Source organism: Cherax quadricarinatus, chromosome 9 (genome assembly GCF_038502225.1).
Source record: "Cherax quadricarinatus isolate ZL_2023a chromosome 9, ASM3850222v1, whole genome shotgun sequence".
Taxonomy (NCBI): domain Eukaryota; kingdom Metazoa; phylum Arthropoda; class Malacostraca; order Decapoda; family Parastacidae; genus Cherax; species Cherax quadricarinatus.
In genome coordinates this window covers 2550487-2566862 of record NC_091300.1, presented here as the reverse complement: position 1 = coordinate 2566862, position 16376 = coordinate 2550487, and the positions used below count along the sequence as shown (strand labels likewise).

The 16376-nt window shown below is 42.7% G+C and overlaps 1 protein-coding gene across 7 annotated transcripts in view; it reads left to right on the top strand.

Moving 5' to 3' along the window:
* The window catches only part of mol (dual oxidase maturation factor 1 mol), a 226191-nt gene that overhangs the window by 146901 nt on the left and 62914 nt on the right, over nucleotides 1-16376 (top strand). The window contains exon 1 of one of the 7 annotated variants that reach the window (XM_053772923.2): nucleotides 9657-9805. The exons of 5 other annotated variants lie outside the window; for them this stretch is intronic. The gene's annotated coding sequence lies outside the window, so the exon portion shown is untranslated. Of the gene's footprint in view, nucleotides 1-9656; nucleotides 9806-14566; nucleotides 14825-16376 lie in introns of those variants that run through there. One more of the 7 variants, XM_053772926.2, reaches the window with a different exon arrangement.

Below are 16376 nucleotides of genomic sequence, written 5' to 3'. Positions count from 1 at the left end.
CTGTCCATTTTCTTAACATAGAGCATCATTATAGGCAGTAATTAATCACCCTCTGGGACACCGCAACTAAATGGACATTGCAAACACACGCTTTTTGGACACCCTACTCTGCACTCACACCTTTTTCTTATCCAAGACAATCTGGGGAGAGTCAGGCACAGATTTGTTAAGAAAAAAAATCAGTTGCCGTTCGACTGAAACCTTTTGCGAAATATTTTTTTCCGTTGGCACTGGCTCACGTGTCGCAATTGTGTTGTGCCATTGTTTCGGAGGGTGAAAAACAAGAACTTGAAGGGTTGACGCAAGGCTGGTCAGGTGTCAGGGCCTGCCCTCGCCTCATGTAAACACTGACTTCGGGCAAGCCATTGTTAGTTAGTGTGTTAGGGTTATGGTCCGGCGACTGCACGTGGCTCATTAAGGCTGTAATTCATCTGTATACGAACATCAACAATACTCAAGGTGTGATGAATGGTTTGAAAAACCGTGTCTCAATCTTCAATACTCAAGGTATATATATATATATATATATATATACACAGAGAAATGGGTGGTTGGTGTATTAGGTGTAAAGTCTGTGGACGACATGAGGAATGTTATGACTGCGAGTCTCATGTACATCAACCATTAAAAATTATTTACATGGCTTAACTCTCAGCGTACATATACTGAAAATATACACCAGAGAGATTCTCAAGTTTACAGGTATACACACTGAGTTTCTCGTCATGTTTGGAAATACCACATACTTTTCTTCGCCCGATCGAGACGCCTTTAAATGTGGGATAATCCATTGTGAGAGATCGTAGTTCCTACGGACCAATAACTTTCTGGCTGTTGTAGCTAATATTTGACGCTCCCGTAGCTACTGATCCCATAGTTCAGTGTTTGAGGATACTCATCGCCCTACTAAAGTCTCCCAGGTCAGGTTAGCAGCCTTCATTACCTCGTGTGTGAATTATGTCACATATGTGAGACTAGTCTAGTGTGATGGAACATGTCAGGGAAAACTGCTAGGGTTTTGTTTACACGTTAAATTATCATACAGAATGTGGAAGTCGCACACTGTAGTTGTACTCAGTTTAATAAAACAAAGTTGGACTGCTGCTTAATTAAACATCTCGACTCCAAACGTGAAGTCTCAGCACTTCCATTGTTCCTGTTTCAGTCGCCTGTACTAGTCTGACATGTTGAAAGACCACTAAGTCAGTCAGAATTTAATTTCCCGAGTAATAGAAACAAAAGTTAAAAAGAAAAAGATTTCCTTTAAACTTTCATACTCATATTAACCCCTAACAACAATATCAAAATGTTTCTCAATTTTTTAAGAACGATATATATATATATATATATATATATATATATATATATATATATATATATATATATATATATATATATATATATATATATATATATATATATGGTATAAACCTTGGTAATAAATACCGACAAGTTGGTTTACAAAGACACGTAAGCAAACACTATAACATATTTATTAGAAAACGTTTCGGTCCTGGGACCTTGATCACTTCTGATCAAGGTCCCAGGACCGAAACGTTTTCTAATAAATATGTTATAGTGTTTGCTTACGTGTCTTTCTAAACCACACACATATAATATATATATATATATATATATATATATATATATATATATATATATATATATATATATATATATATATATATATATATAAAACAATGGTGAAGTTCCTCGACCTGGACTCGACTCCTAGGAATTCAGGCGAGAAAGATATATGATAATATACACTTGGAAAATCTTAAGAGGGACTAATACCCAAATCTTCACACAGCACAGCACTCAATACGAAAACAAAAGACTCGGCAGGAGTGCCATGAGTACACTGAGAGAAAATAAGTGCCAGGGGCCAAGACTGTTCAACTGCCTCCCAGCATACATAAAGGGGATTACCAATAGACCCCTGGTTGTCTTCAAGAGGGAGCAGGACAGGCACCTAAAGTCAATTCCCGATCAACCGGGCTGTGGTTCATACGTCAATTTACATGTAGCCAGCAGTAAGAGCCTGATTGATCAAGCCCTGATCCACCACAAGGCCTGGTCATGGACCGGGCCGCGGGGGCGTTGACCCCCGAAACATCCTCCCAGTATCAATCACATTCCCTACAAACACAGTGATGGATCATAGAAAATTATGAGAATTTGGCTGCTCCATCAAGACTGTGTCAGGAATGTCTAGCGAGATGTTGACAGTAACAATCAAGGTGATCTGTGTCAGTCCCACCACCCGGCCACTTACCCATATGTATTACACGCATGACAGCCATCATAAGGTGGGAGAGTGGAGGTGAGGGTTCGTGGGAGAGCCTCGACCTGAGTCATGCACCACAGTGCCAAAAGAAAATTCTCCATGGCAGTATGATGTGGGAGTGCGTGTCATTACGGTGCATACGTGCATGATGTGTAATAGACGTCATGCATGCTACATGAATGTACGAGTATGCATACTGATATATATATATATATATATATATATATATATATATATATATATATATATATATATATATATATATATATATATATATATATATATATATATATATACGAGTAATATCGTTCTACAGGTGCCAAACCATTTTTTGTAGGTTAAATCGAGTCACAGGTCAGGTCACACGGGATGCCTAGTCAGGGAGGTCATAGCTAAACCCACCTGGGCCCACAAAACACTGTGAAGTAGCAGGACGACCTATAGGGGAGGGGGTGTTTATGAGACACCAGGGTTATACTAGCAGTGTGTGTGTTGGGGGAGGTGGAGGAGGGGGCTGTCAGACCTTCACCCACTACTGCCCATAGAGGCCAGACAGTTGTTCACTCCTTGCAGACTGTATCATAACACCTTCCAACACATCTTACGCTGGTATATGAGACTAGAGAGAATGGTAACCACACGGAGAGTAAAGAAGGCATCATCAACGTGAGACTTGGTGGAAGAAATGAGCTGTGCCCCGTGGCCTGGTGGCTATAGCTCTCGCTTCACACGGCGAGTGTCCGGGTTCGATTCCCGGCGAGGGTAGAAACATTGGGAGTGTTTCCTTACGCCGGTTGCCTATGTTCACCCATCAGTAAAATGGGTACCTGGGTGTTAGTCGCATCCTGAGACAAAATTGACCTAATTTGCCCGAAATGCTCTACATAACAAACGGCTTTTACTTAGTAGTATGTCACTGATGTCAGCTATGGTCTGTATACCTTGTACATGTACTGGTAGTAAATAAAAATATTATATTATTGAAGCAAGAGGTGGCACTACCTTCCCTTGCTTCAGTACCTCGTTCTCTCAACCCAGATGGAGCAACCGAAATAACATTACGTCATCAATGATACGCTCTATATTGAGGAGTCACTCTTTTTTTTTTTGTTTATCCTGGGTAACTTATACAGTGTGGGAAAGTGGTACTTACGTGTACCTGTATCTGAATAAACTTACTGATGAGTACCCCAGTGACCCATGTGGGGTCGTTGGTGATACTCACCACTCATGTGGGGTCGTTGGCGATACTCACTACTCATGTGGGGTCGTTGGTGATACTCACCACTCATGTAGGTTCCTGGATGACACTCACCACTCATGCAGGTTCCTGGATGACACCACTCATGTAGGTTCCTGGATGACACTCACCACTCATGCAGGTTCCTGGATGACACTCACCACTCATGTAGGTTCCTGGATGACACTCACCACTCATGCAGGTTCCTGGATGACACCACTCATGTAGGTTCCTGGATGACACTCACCACTCATGCAGGTTCTTGGATGACACTCGCCACTCATGCAGGTTCCTGGATGACACTCACCACTCATGTAGGTTCCTGGATGACACTCACCACTCATGTAGGTTCTTGGATGACACTCACCACTCATGTAGGTTCCTGGATGACACTCACCACTCATGTAGGTTCCTGGACGACACTCACCACTCATGCAGGTTCCTGGATGACACTCACCACTCATGCAGGTTCCTGGATGACACTCACCACTCATGCAGGTTCCTGGATGACACTCACCACTCATACAGGTTCCTGGATGGCACTCACCACTCATGTAAGTTCCTGGACGACACTCACCACTCATGTAGGTTCCTGGATGACACTCACCACTCATGTAGGTTTCTGGATGACAATCACCACTCATGTAGGTTCCTGGACGACACTCACCACTCATGTAGGTTCCTGGACGACACTCACCACTCATGTAGGTTCCTGGATGTCACTCACCACTCATACAGGTTCCTGGATGACACTCACCACTCATGTAGGTTCCTGGACGACACTCACCACTCATGTAGGTTCCTGGACGACACTCACCACTCATGTAGGTTCCTGGATGACACTCACCACTCATGCAGGTTCCTGGATGACACTCACTACTCATGATGGACACAAAAGTTTAAATATTTTAATCAATACTGGTCAAATTTGGTCACTTAACGTGAAACAGTCAAATTTAACCCACTTCCTGTTTAATTTTCAAAATTATAACGTTAAAAAAACGAGTGTTAAACGCTTAAAAAAAAAGTGAGTGTTAGACGCGTATGGAACGTAGAACGTCACGCGTAATTTTCAAAATATAAACAATATTACTTCGAGTCTCGATAGACAAATACAAAAGACTTTATTTTGAATGTGATCTCCGTCAGTCGTCAGTCCAGAAAACACTGGTGTTAAGAGGCACGTAAGTTCCCTCCGTCTTCTGATAACATGTTCATTTTTCCACTATAATCTACCTTGTCCATAATTATTATCACATTTACTTTGTCTGTTTCGTAAGGTGAAGTCCAGGAGCTTTACTTAATTCATTGTATAGCTTAACAAGTCTTTGATGACAGTTGTGTTGTAGAGTTCCGAGCGCAGCTTACATGTCTTCAGATACCCCTATGGGCCAGTGTCTACCATGTGGCAGCACCGATTGTTGTGTTGGCATCGGTGTTTTTAATGGCACTAGAGTCCTCCTTGACACCGTGGCCCTCCAGGCGAGAACTCCTCCTCCATGACATTTGCAGAGCCTAGATCGGCATTCACTTTCCGCACCGGGAGGGGAAGGAGCGCACGTCCCCATGACCACCTTCCCTTATAACCTTGACCAACACGGCCATAGTGAGTGAGAGAGAGTGAGAGAGAGAGAGAGAGAGAGAGAGTGAGAGAGTCCCGCGTGCACATTAAGACGCACATACACACACACACACACACACACACACACACACACACACACACACACACACACACACACACACACACACACACACACACACACAATAATAAACTACCAGTCAGGTTCAGCTTACAAGGACAGGTTGTAAACAATACCTGCTCTCTGGAGAGTGTTTACGTCAGTGTAAACACAAGCACAGATTACTGTTTATACTTCTTGAGTGACTGAATGTCGACCTAAATACTTCAATCTAATATTAACATTGTAATGACCAAGAAACACGCTTAAACTGTTCAGTAATTAACATTTGCTTTCAAAGATTATTTATCTCCACACCCAGTGTATATATACACATTATACTTACTTATATACATATTAAACTTAATCTACATACGAAGCTTATTTATACGCACATCACGCTCATTTACATACATATCATACATATTACATACACAGTAAAAAGTTGAGTGCCCAAGGTACGGTCCTGGCGCCAGCACCACCAGCCTGGCTGAACTGGCACTCAAGAGAAAAGTCTGGCTCCAGGTCGGGCTCTGAGGGTAGGATAACTCTTAAAACAAGTCACAGGTATATCACTTATATACTGATAATACACAAACACACATCCAGCTTTTCTTGTATGTATATATCAAGCTTACATTGTATGTACGTACGAAGCTTAGTAACTTTATTACTGCGATGCATGTACTTGTTTGTTTGTTTGTTTGTGTGTGAATAACAAAAAAGGCACAATACCGTGACTGGAACGATACACAAATAACCCGCACATAGAAGAGAGAAGCTTACGACGACGTTTCGGTCAGACTTGGACCATTTACACAGTCGGACCGAAACGTTAGGTTAGGTTAGGTAAGGTTCGTCAGGAAACAGGACAAATGTTTCCTGACGCGGGTCTTAGTCAGATGATGACCCGCCTTTGGAGCTTTTGGTCATCTGGCCGAGGCCTTCCGCTGGCTTACCGGTCCACCCCTTTAAAAATTATGGTCATTTATAACCTTATTACTACCGAAACGTCGTCGTAAGCTCCTCTCTTCTAATTGCGGGTTATTTGTGTGTGTGTGTGTGTGTGTGTGTGTGTGTGTGTGTGTGTGTGTGTGTGTGTGTGTGTGTGTGTGTGTGTGTGTGTGTGTGTGTGTGTGTGTGTGTGTGTGTGTGTGTGTGTGTGTGTGTGTGTGTACTCGCCAGAGTGTGCTTGGTGCGGTTGATCAGCATTACTCACTTGTGGCGCCTTGGACCTTATTATTCCTGAAGTTGTGAATGTTTTGTGGTTTGTCTCAACTAATTCCTCAACCAGTTTGTTGTACTGCTCAACCATCCTGAAACTAGAAGTGTTGTTGTTACTTTCCACCATCACCACTACACACTTCTTTCCCTCCCTCCCCTCTCACCACCACTACTACACTCGACTATCACCACCACTACTACACTCTACTATCACCACCACTACTACACTCTACTATCACCACCACTACTACACTCTACTATCACCACCACTACTACACTCTTACTACTATCACCACCACTACTACACTCTACTATCACCACCACTACTACACTCTTACTACTATCACCACCACTACTACACTCTACTATCACCACCACTACTACACTCTACTATCACCACCACTACTACACTCTACTATCACCACCACTACTACACTCTACTATCACCGCCACTACTACACTCTTACTACTATCACCACCACTACTACACTCTACTATCACCACCACTACTACACTCTACTATCACCACCACTACTACACTCTACTATCACCACCACTACTACACTCTTACTACTATCACCACCACTTGTGCTGCATATGAGGGGGCGAGATTGGCTTGCTGGTTCTGTACTCTATGGGGACAATACACTCCCTGGGTTGGTACTTCACCATCAATCAGATGATGACCCTCGTCAGCTCTACTTCAGCTACTGTAGCAGTGACAACAACGTCACACTTCAGTATCGATCAGCGTACAAAGATGCAGCCTCCACTGTTCCTAACGCTCAATGACCCTCACGAGTTTATTATCATGAGGAGCGCTAAGCCCGTAGGCACCATCAGCGTCTGGGGAATGGGAGGCAATCAGGTTTTATTTAATGAAAGGGAGGAAGGGAGAGAAGGGGAATTAGTTAATAAAAACACACAAGCAACAGCTGCAAGCAGGAATCAACCTTAGCAGTGTACCAGTCTTTACAGACGGTACTAAAACTAGCATGAGAGAAGCATCCATGGAAGACACGGAGAATCTCCAGGTTATTATAAACCAAGTCTTCCAGTGGGCCACTGACAATAATGCGATGTTCAGTGAGGACAAATTTCAATCACTACGTTACGGTAAAACTGAGGAAACAAAAGCGGGCTCGGTGCACATGACAAACTCAGGTCACTCAATAGAGCAAAAGTTTAATGTGAATGACTTGGGAGTAATAATGTCAGAGGATCTCGCAAAGAGTACAAAAAAGTCTCACGAAACTGTAATAACATGATTGCTGGTCCAGTGGTTATCACACTGACCTGAGAGTCTTAGGACTCGACTGCTACTGGTTCAAGTCCCACCCGTTCTGTGATTTGTACAACAATTGTATCGCATCTGCAAGGAAAATAAGTTGGATATCTAGAACTTTCGGAAAAAGACATGCCAAGCCAGTTATGACACTCTCCAGATCACTGGTCCTTTCTCTTCTGGAATTTTGGCGTACACTAACAGCCCCCTTTAAGGCAGGCGACATTGTAAAATTGGAAAATGTACAGAGAACCATCACAGCTTGCATAACCTCAGTCAAGTACCTAAATTACTGGGAGCTCTTGATGTTATGCGAACTCTCCTTAGAGCGTAGGCGAGAAAGATACATTATAATCTACACCTGGAACGTTCTCCAGGGATTAGTACCTCAGAGTGTAAGGGGACCATGACTCTTCAACGTCTTCCCGTTATTGATAAGGAGAATTAACAGCACACCCTCTTGTCTTCGAGAGAGATCTATAAGTTCTTAAGTTAGTCCCTGATGAGCCAGGTTGCGGTGCACACGATGGGCTGCGGGCGGCGGATACCAATAGCCTGGTCGATCAGGCCAACAACCAAGGGGCCTGACCTAGGACCGAGCCACGGAGGCAGTGACACCCGGAAGCGACTATAAGTAACCTACGGGTAGGAGAATGTTTCTCGTGCACAGCGGGTGTTACCAAGACTTGTCTGCCATGCTGCAGAAGTTTGCAGCTGATCCTTGTGTTTTTTTTATCACTACAACTTGACGGTATTCCCATACCATCTACCATCTTCTTGATCAAATTTCTATGATCAAGAAACTTCCACAGACATCAAGGTGCATCCCCCTTGAAATGCGTGGGGAGTATGGAAGTGTTTTTCTGTGACGAACACACGTCTTGGGAAGACTTGGTTCCTGTGAGACTGTGGTCAAGAAGCCTAGCCTGCCTCAGGAGGTAGTACCTTCCCAAGTGGTGGTGGAGGGGTATGGGGTGACCGCTAGTTTTCAAGGTCACACCTCCAACTGGCCGGGATATTAGAGGCTAGGTACAGAGGAAGACGAGTCAGGTCATCAAGTCAGCAGAATGACTGACTTCTATGACAAGCACAACCTTCGTACGGAATTCAGTGTTGTCAATTTTTAGTACATACACACGTATATATACTGTATGTATATGTATATATGCATATGTATGTATATGTGAGAACATAAGAAAGAAGGAGCACTGCAACGAGCCTACTGGCCCATGCGAGGCAGGTCCAACTCACTCACCCTCACCCACTCATGTATTTATCTAACCTATTTTAAAAACTACACAAGGTGTTAGCTTCAATGACGTACTCAGGGGTGTATGTCTCTGTCTGTATATATATCTATATATATATATATATATATATATATATATATATATATATATATATATATATATATATATATATATATATATATATATAGAATGATGTAAGCAGGTAGGAGGGTGATGCCAGCGGTCACACGTAAGACAAAGCACAACCTAGCTTTCTCTCCTCCAAAATTAAAAGCGTAATTGCACACAAGACACACACAGATTTAAGCTGCTATGGCTGCCAATCGCACTGTAGGCTAGTGGAGCAGAGTGTCGAGAAACACCGCTGAAGTGATCACCTTGGCTGGTTTTAATAAGAGTACGTTAATACCGGGGGCGGGCTCTTGATTAAGGAACTGGAGACAGAATTCCTTTTCTTGGATCAAGCCTGACTGTCTCCCATTCCGCAGGTGCTGCGTTACCCCCATGATTAATAATGTCACCAAACTTTTTTTTAACTGTCCACACTAGTCTGGCTGGTGTGGTCGTTCCAAAACACACCTTCCTTATCACTTTCTCTCCTCCCCCATCCTCCTATAGGCAAGGGAGAGATGGGGTGAGGGGGGCGGATGAGAAGACTGAGGTAGGCTACCTGTCTGGTCTCCATTAGTGAGACCTGAACAACGAGGCTCGTCACACCATGTTTAGTGAGTGCGTGTGGACCAGTGGATTACCAAGTGCCAGTTACTCACATTAATAATTAACCATCTTACAAGTACTTGCTTTGAAACATATTCTATTATCAATCGAATTAATATGGTAAGTAAATTTTTAGTTTGATACCATAGCTGACTTAACTAACCTTGGCTAATACTTACATGTGTTTATATACTACATCGGATCAGCAAATACTTTGTTAACACCATTTGCCGTATACAAAATGTACTAATTTCACGATACTCGGACTGCATTTTGAGGCGTTATATCAAAAATTTATATATCCTCGGGATATCTGGCAAAACTCTGTTTGCCGAATAAGGTATTACCAGGGAGGTTCTGCTTCTGCCCTGTCCAGGTCACACCCAACCTCCGAGGACCTGCATAAACCTTTTGAAATGTAAATATTTGTGTATCCTACAAACGAACCCATGGAGATGAAAATACTACTTTATTGTATCCATGAGATTAAAAATTAGACATATGTGCAACATCTGGGTATCTTTATTGTAGACGTTTCGCTTTCCAGTGGCTTTATCAATACATATTCAAGGACATAACTGGAAGACAGTAGAACTATATACAAAAGATGAGGTAATCAGTCCCTCAGCCTTGGAATTGGTATAAAATACCGACAACTTGATGAGTAAGACATATGTACAACAGAGACTGACCACCTCAAACTATTTCTCCAAGGTTGATGGACTGATTACATCACCTATACCTCGTCACTTCTACCTACAGTTCATTCTCTGTATTTGAATGAAGGAGCCTACTGCGTAGGCGACACGTTTCAACAATAAAGATACCAAACTGTTGCACGTGTTTTAATAATTAAACGGAAAACATATTTGTGTGTCTTGAATCGTTGGTCCGTGAGTCTGCTCGTTTTCCCTATGTAGACACTGCATCCTCCACAAGGGATCCAATACACCTCGGCACTGGTTTTAACAGTGCTGGGGATAACCATGGAACTGGTTGCTACACTTATACGCTTGCTTATAGGGAGGACTACGTTCACGGTGGAAATTCTCTCAAGCGTGTCGTTGCTGTTGCTGATATATATTAAGTGAATGACGTGCCTTCTACACTCAGAGATGAAGTATTGTGAGAGCCATAGCTTATTTAAGAGGCGAATATACTTGCACTCCTCACCAAAAACTGTGGGCTGGAGATCCTAAAGGCTTATCTAAGAAAGAAGCCGATGATGATGCTTCGTTTGGTTTGACGTCCTGGTGTAATTGGAAGTGTACAAGCTCATTCTTTTTTATGAGTTTTCTATATAAGTTAAACGCCAACCTGTTGCTAATTGTATATAGTGAAACGTCCAAGAATGGTTGTCGGTTGTCATTCTCATCTAACATAAATTTAATGGTGGGATCGATGTTGTTGATGGTTTTGTATACGGAGTCTTGTGAAAGATGACCAGTACGTCGTCGACACAATGTATCCACATTATGGTATGGCAAAAAAAGAAATGTGGAAAAGACTCAAGGTGCTTTATATAGAGGTTGACCAATACAACACTTGTGGGTGAGTCCATGGCCATCCCTAAGCACCGTCTGAATTGTGTTCCTTATGGGTGAAGCTGTTGTAATTAACACAGCTTCACCGGGTCGACATCTTGTGTGGCAGATATTATTATTATAAGTTAAGCGCTAAACCCATAAGGGTCACATAGCACTGCTTGTTGCAGAAGACATATGGCTTGTGTGGTTGGCACATTATTAAACAGCGCTGTGATGTCAAAATTGGCTAAACGTTTATTCTTGACGTTGATGTCCCTGACCGTCGATCAGTCATAATTTCAATCCTGGAGTGCTCTAGTAACACTTCCGTGGAACTCGTGCGGAAAACACATAGAAAACAATGCAAATGTGCCTCTGATAGGCGTTGAAAATGAACCTTTGAGAAAGATACGACGTCTTTAGTATGATGCCTATCATCATGTGGTGGTGGATTGCTGAAGCGAGTAATAAGTGGAAGGAGTGTGTGTGCCCCGTGGGTTGAACGAGTGGGTTAGTACACAACACTGGCAAGACAACACAGAAAGAGTAGATAGATACTCTACCAACCGCAACAGCTATAACAGCACAGCAACAGCAGCAGCAGCTGCTGCTGCCAAGGACGACCAGGTTACTCGAGCCCCCGCACTGCTTGATGACACTAGGTGCAGGGTTGTATGTTGCCAAGACGTGGTGCATCACCCCTTCACCCCGACCCCTGCCACCCATTCACACCCGAACCCTTCCACCCAAATATTTCTGCTGCCACCACTACTACTACTACGAGAGGTAGTAGCAAAAATAGTAATGGTATTAGGGCGGCTGCACTTCGAATTTTCTTACAGGGCGTTAAATGACTTCACAGATACTCGTAACTGTGATTACCCACAACACCAACGTTACGAAACAGACAAGTAAAGATGTCTACAAATACCACGTCTGTCAGAATCTAGAAACTGTATTGTGTGCATATAATGATGATACATTTTTCAATGTTGTGTGTGCATACAGTGAGGAGATATCTCATAATGGTGTTCCCATGTTGTGTGATCACATTACCCAGGAAGCAAGTCATCAACGAGGCGACAGTGCCTGTATGTAGCTCCAAATGGTGCACTGTCGACAACTATGGATTATTATCATTATAATCAAAAGGAAGCGCTAGAAGATAACAGCGAAGAAAAGATACCATCGCAGAAGCTTGTACTCTGGGCCTATGGGGGGAGGGGAGTGTTCAGCCGGTACATTGGTTAGGGACCCGGATGTCAGTCTCTGAAGGGGTCAGGGGCCCTACAGTCATTCTCTGAAGGGGCCCCATAACCATAAACGTTTTATTTTTATTTTTTCATTTTTTTTGGTAATTTCAACTATTTTTAGGGGTGGGATAGAACCCGCGGTCAGAGAGTCTAATTTCAACTATTTTTAGTTATTTACAAAAATAATTATGTAAAATTCCATAAACCATACCACGGGTGGGATAGAACCCGCGGTCAGAGAGTCTCAAAACTCCAGACCGGTCTGGAGTTTTGAGACTGATCGCGGGTTCTATCCCCACCCGTGGTATGGTTTGTTTGCAATCGTGTCATTACGATTTCGTGACACAGTCATCAGTCCAATACAAAGAGGAAGGCGTAAGGAGAGGAGGAGAATGAGGTAATCAGTCCCTCAACCTGGAGTCGATGTGTTCAGTCCATCAATCTTGTAGAATGTACAGCATAGGGCCGTAGACGTGGCTTATATACTGTAGTGAGGTGACGTGAAGCAGATGGAGGCGGGGTCATAGTGGTACCATCCACTAGTCGAAGTAGGTCTTCGTCCAAAGGTTGAACAAGTGTTGAAGAATTCTTTGTAACAAGACCCCATGATGCTGCCGTGTCTGACAGTTGTGATGAATGGTTTGAAAAACCGACAAGTTGAAGATTGAGACACTTATGCAGCATATGGGAATCTTTATTCAGGAAACGTTTCGCCACACAGTGGCTTCATCAGTCCAATACAAAGAGGAAGGCGTAAGGAGAGGAGGAGAATGAGGTAATCAGTCCCTCAACCTGGAGTCGATGTGTTCAGTCCATCAATCTTGTAGAATGTACAGCATAGGGCCGTAGACGTGGCTTATATACTGTAGTGAGGTGACGTGAAGCAGATGGAGGCGGGGTCATAGTGGTACCATCCACTAGTCGAAGTAGGTCTTCGTCCAAAGGTTGAACAAGTTTTGAGACTGATCGCGGGTTCTATCCCCACCCGTGGTATGGTTTGTTTGCAATCGTGTCATTACGATTTCGTGAGTCATGTAAACTTCACTTAGACTGGGGTCCTCAGCCTGCCCCCAGGGGCCCCAAAACAGTCTTGTTCCGCCTTGCAAAATTTCTCTTGGAGGCCTTGGGGTTTACTGACACTACACAGAAGACAAAACCTGGTCCCAATAAAAGCTTGTTCTGGAGGCATGTTTTTACCTCTGTTGCATGAGAATGGAACCAGATAGCCTATCATTTTTTTACGTTCATTTTCTTAGGAGATTCCTGGCGTCAATATCTTACGCTTCTTGCAACTCTGCAAGTTTTATTTTCCTTGTTTAATAATGTGTTAGGTTAAGTTACTTTGCAGAAGCCTATGAAAACTTATATTTAACCACAAATAAGCTTATTAAAAAAAGCGGTATCGACACGTCTGGCAAGGAGGTGGATAAGCGTAACTAGTAAACGTTCAAATTTGAACGATTATGACTGATGGTGTCAATGTGGTCGTCTCCAGGACTGGTGGACCAGCGTAAGTGCCACACTGGTGGACCAGCGTAAGTGCCACACTGGTGGACCAGAGTAAGTGCCACACTGGTGGACCAGAGTAAGTGCCACACTGGTGGACCAGAGTAAGTGCCACACTGGTGGACCAGAGTAAGTGCCACACTGTAAGAGTAAGTGCCACACTGGTGGACCAGCGTAAGTGCCACACTGGTGGACCAGAGTAAGTGCCACACTGGTGGACCAGAGTAAGTGCCACACTGGTGGACCAGCGTAAGTGCCACACTGGTGGACCAGCGTAAGTGCCACACTGGTGGACCAGAGTAAGTGCCACACTGGTGGACCAGAGTAAGTGCCACACTGGGCAAATATCCATACGATGACATATGACAGAGAAACATTGCTACCTTGAATTCCCACATTGTAATTAATGTAAAGAATAGAGTACCGCCCGCTGGGGAAGTATGTACCTAAATTATTTTTAATAAAAAATGAGTTTATTATCATGCGGTCACTTCACACCTCAATAATGCAATAAAATGAAAAGAAAGGTGTTCGTCACTGCTTCCGGGTTTTCTCCCATCAGTTCGGGGAGGGGAGAAGATCACAGTGGTAATGGTATCGCTGGTGGCGTCTCTGCCAGAACCGGTCTGGGAAGTGCTGTGAGCAACAGCCACAGTTTTTCTCTGTAATATACTGCTGGAGTGCAGGAGCCTCCAGATCCCTGCCTCAAGGACAAAAACTTGACTTGACGTCTTCACAACAACGTGACCTTGTGATATATTTTCCTCCGATGCCACTGGCTGCCATTACTCCCAGTCATCACTGGCTGACATCAACCCCCCCGGCCATCATTTGCTGTCAACTGCCTTATTGCTGTAAGTCGTCTCAGTTTCTTTTTCTTCTTCCAGTGCCATCGCCATCACCTCCTCCTATTTCTCCAAGAGGTTAATATAACATCTGCAGGTCAACGTACTCATGATCCTGCAGTCACTATCACAAAATTAAGAAGGTATATCTAACACATATGCATGAACATTTTGTACACACACACACACACACACACACACACACACACACACACACACACACACACACACACACACACACACACACACACTATAATTTCAACATTCTGCAAGCATTCTCATGCATAAATTTACTTTCATGTAATATTTTTATACATAAAAACACAGCTGTACCTACAACTGCGTCACTTGTCAATTCTCCTGTCTTTGTTACTTGCTTCGTGGTATTACGAGATTCGTCGTGTTGCATGTGTTTTACCTAACACCAGTAACAGTAAACATGCATATCCATGAGAAGTTATTTATTTATTTATTTATTTATTTATTAATCTGAATATGATACAGAGAAGTACAAAAGAATACAGTTAAATGCAGCATGCCAAAGCCACTTGAATGCTTAGCATTATGGGCAGCTTAAAATTAACTTAAGATTAACTAAGCAATGAAGTATTCAGTGGTAAAACATTATTGTAAACAGATAACAATTAAGCACAAATAAGTATTACAAAAACAGGTCGTATGGTTGCTTGCATTGCTGTACAATCAGTATTTATTTATTTATTTATGGGCAGGCTTAAAATTAACTTAAGATTAACTAAGCAATGATATATTCAGTGGTACAAAAATTATTGTAAAACAGATAACAATTTAGTACAGGAGAGTATTACAAAGACAGGTCATATGGTCATTACTGTGTTGCTGTGTAATCAGTAGAATGGAGTATTATGTTAGGTAATGAAGTTAAATATTAACAAAGTTTGATTGGGTCACAGGTTGACATTTATGTTATAATTATGATAAACTAATTCCGCTCGTGTGTATCTGAGCGTTGTGTAACAGAGTGGAGCTGAGGAGTTCACAAGTGTACAGGGTCAGCACAAGCTGGAATCGAAAGCAATTTCGTGACTGATTGGTTTAAAGCCTTGATTATCAAGTACACGAGGGTCATTAAGGCTGCTTGTCACCTCTACACCACCAGTCAAGAATACTTTAGTCGATAAAACGGGGATAAAGGTAAACTCCCAGTGTACATAAACAGGGATGTACATCTCACGGTGTATGGAATACTGTTGTACATGAATGGTATACAATATCAACAAGTTGATAATTAGACACGTGCAACATCTGGGTATCTTTATTGTAGACTTTTCGCCATCCAGTGGCTTTATCAATACAAATTCGAGGACAAGATGGCAGACAGTTGTATATACTTCTTCTGTCTTCTATTCATGTCCTTGAATTTGTATTGATAAAGCCACTGGATGGCGAAACGTCTACAATAAAGATACCCAGATATGGCACATGTGTCTAATTTTCATCACGGAATACTGTAAACCGGAAGGATAACCTTCTGATACATGTAAAATTCTTATGAAACTGTTTCCAACAGACGTTAAACCAC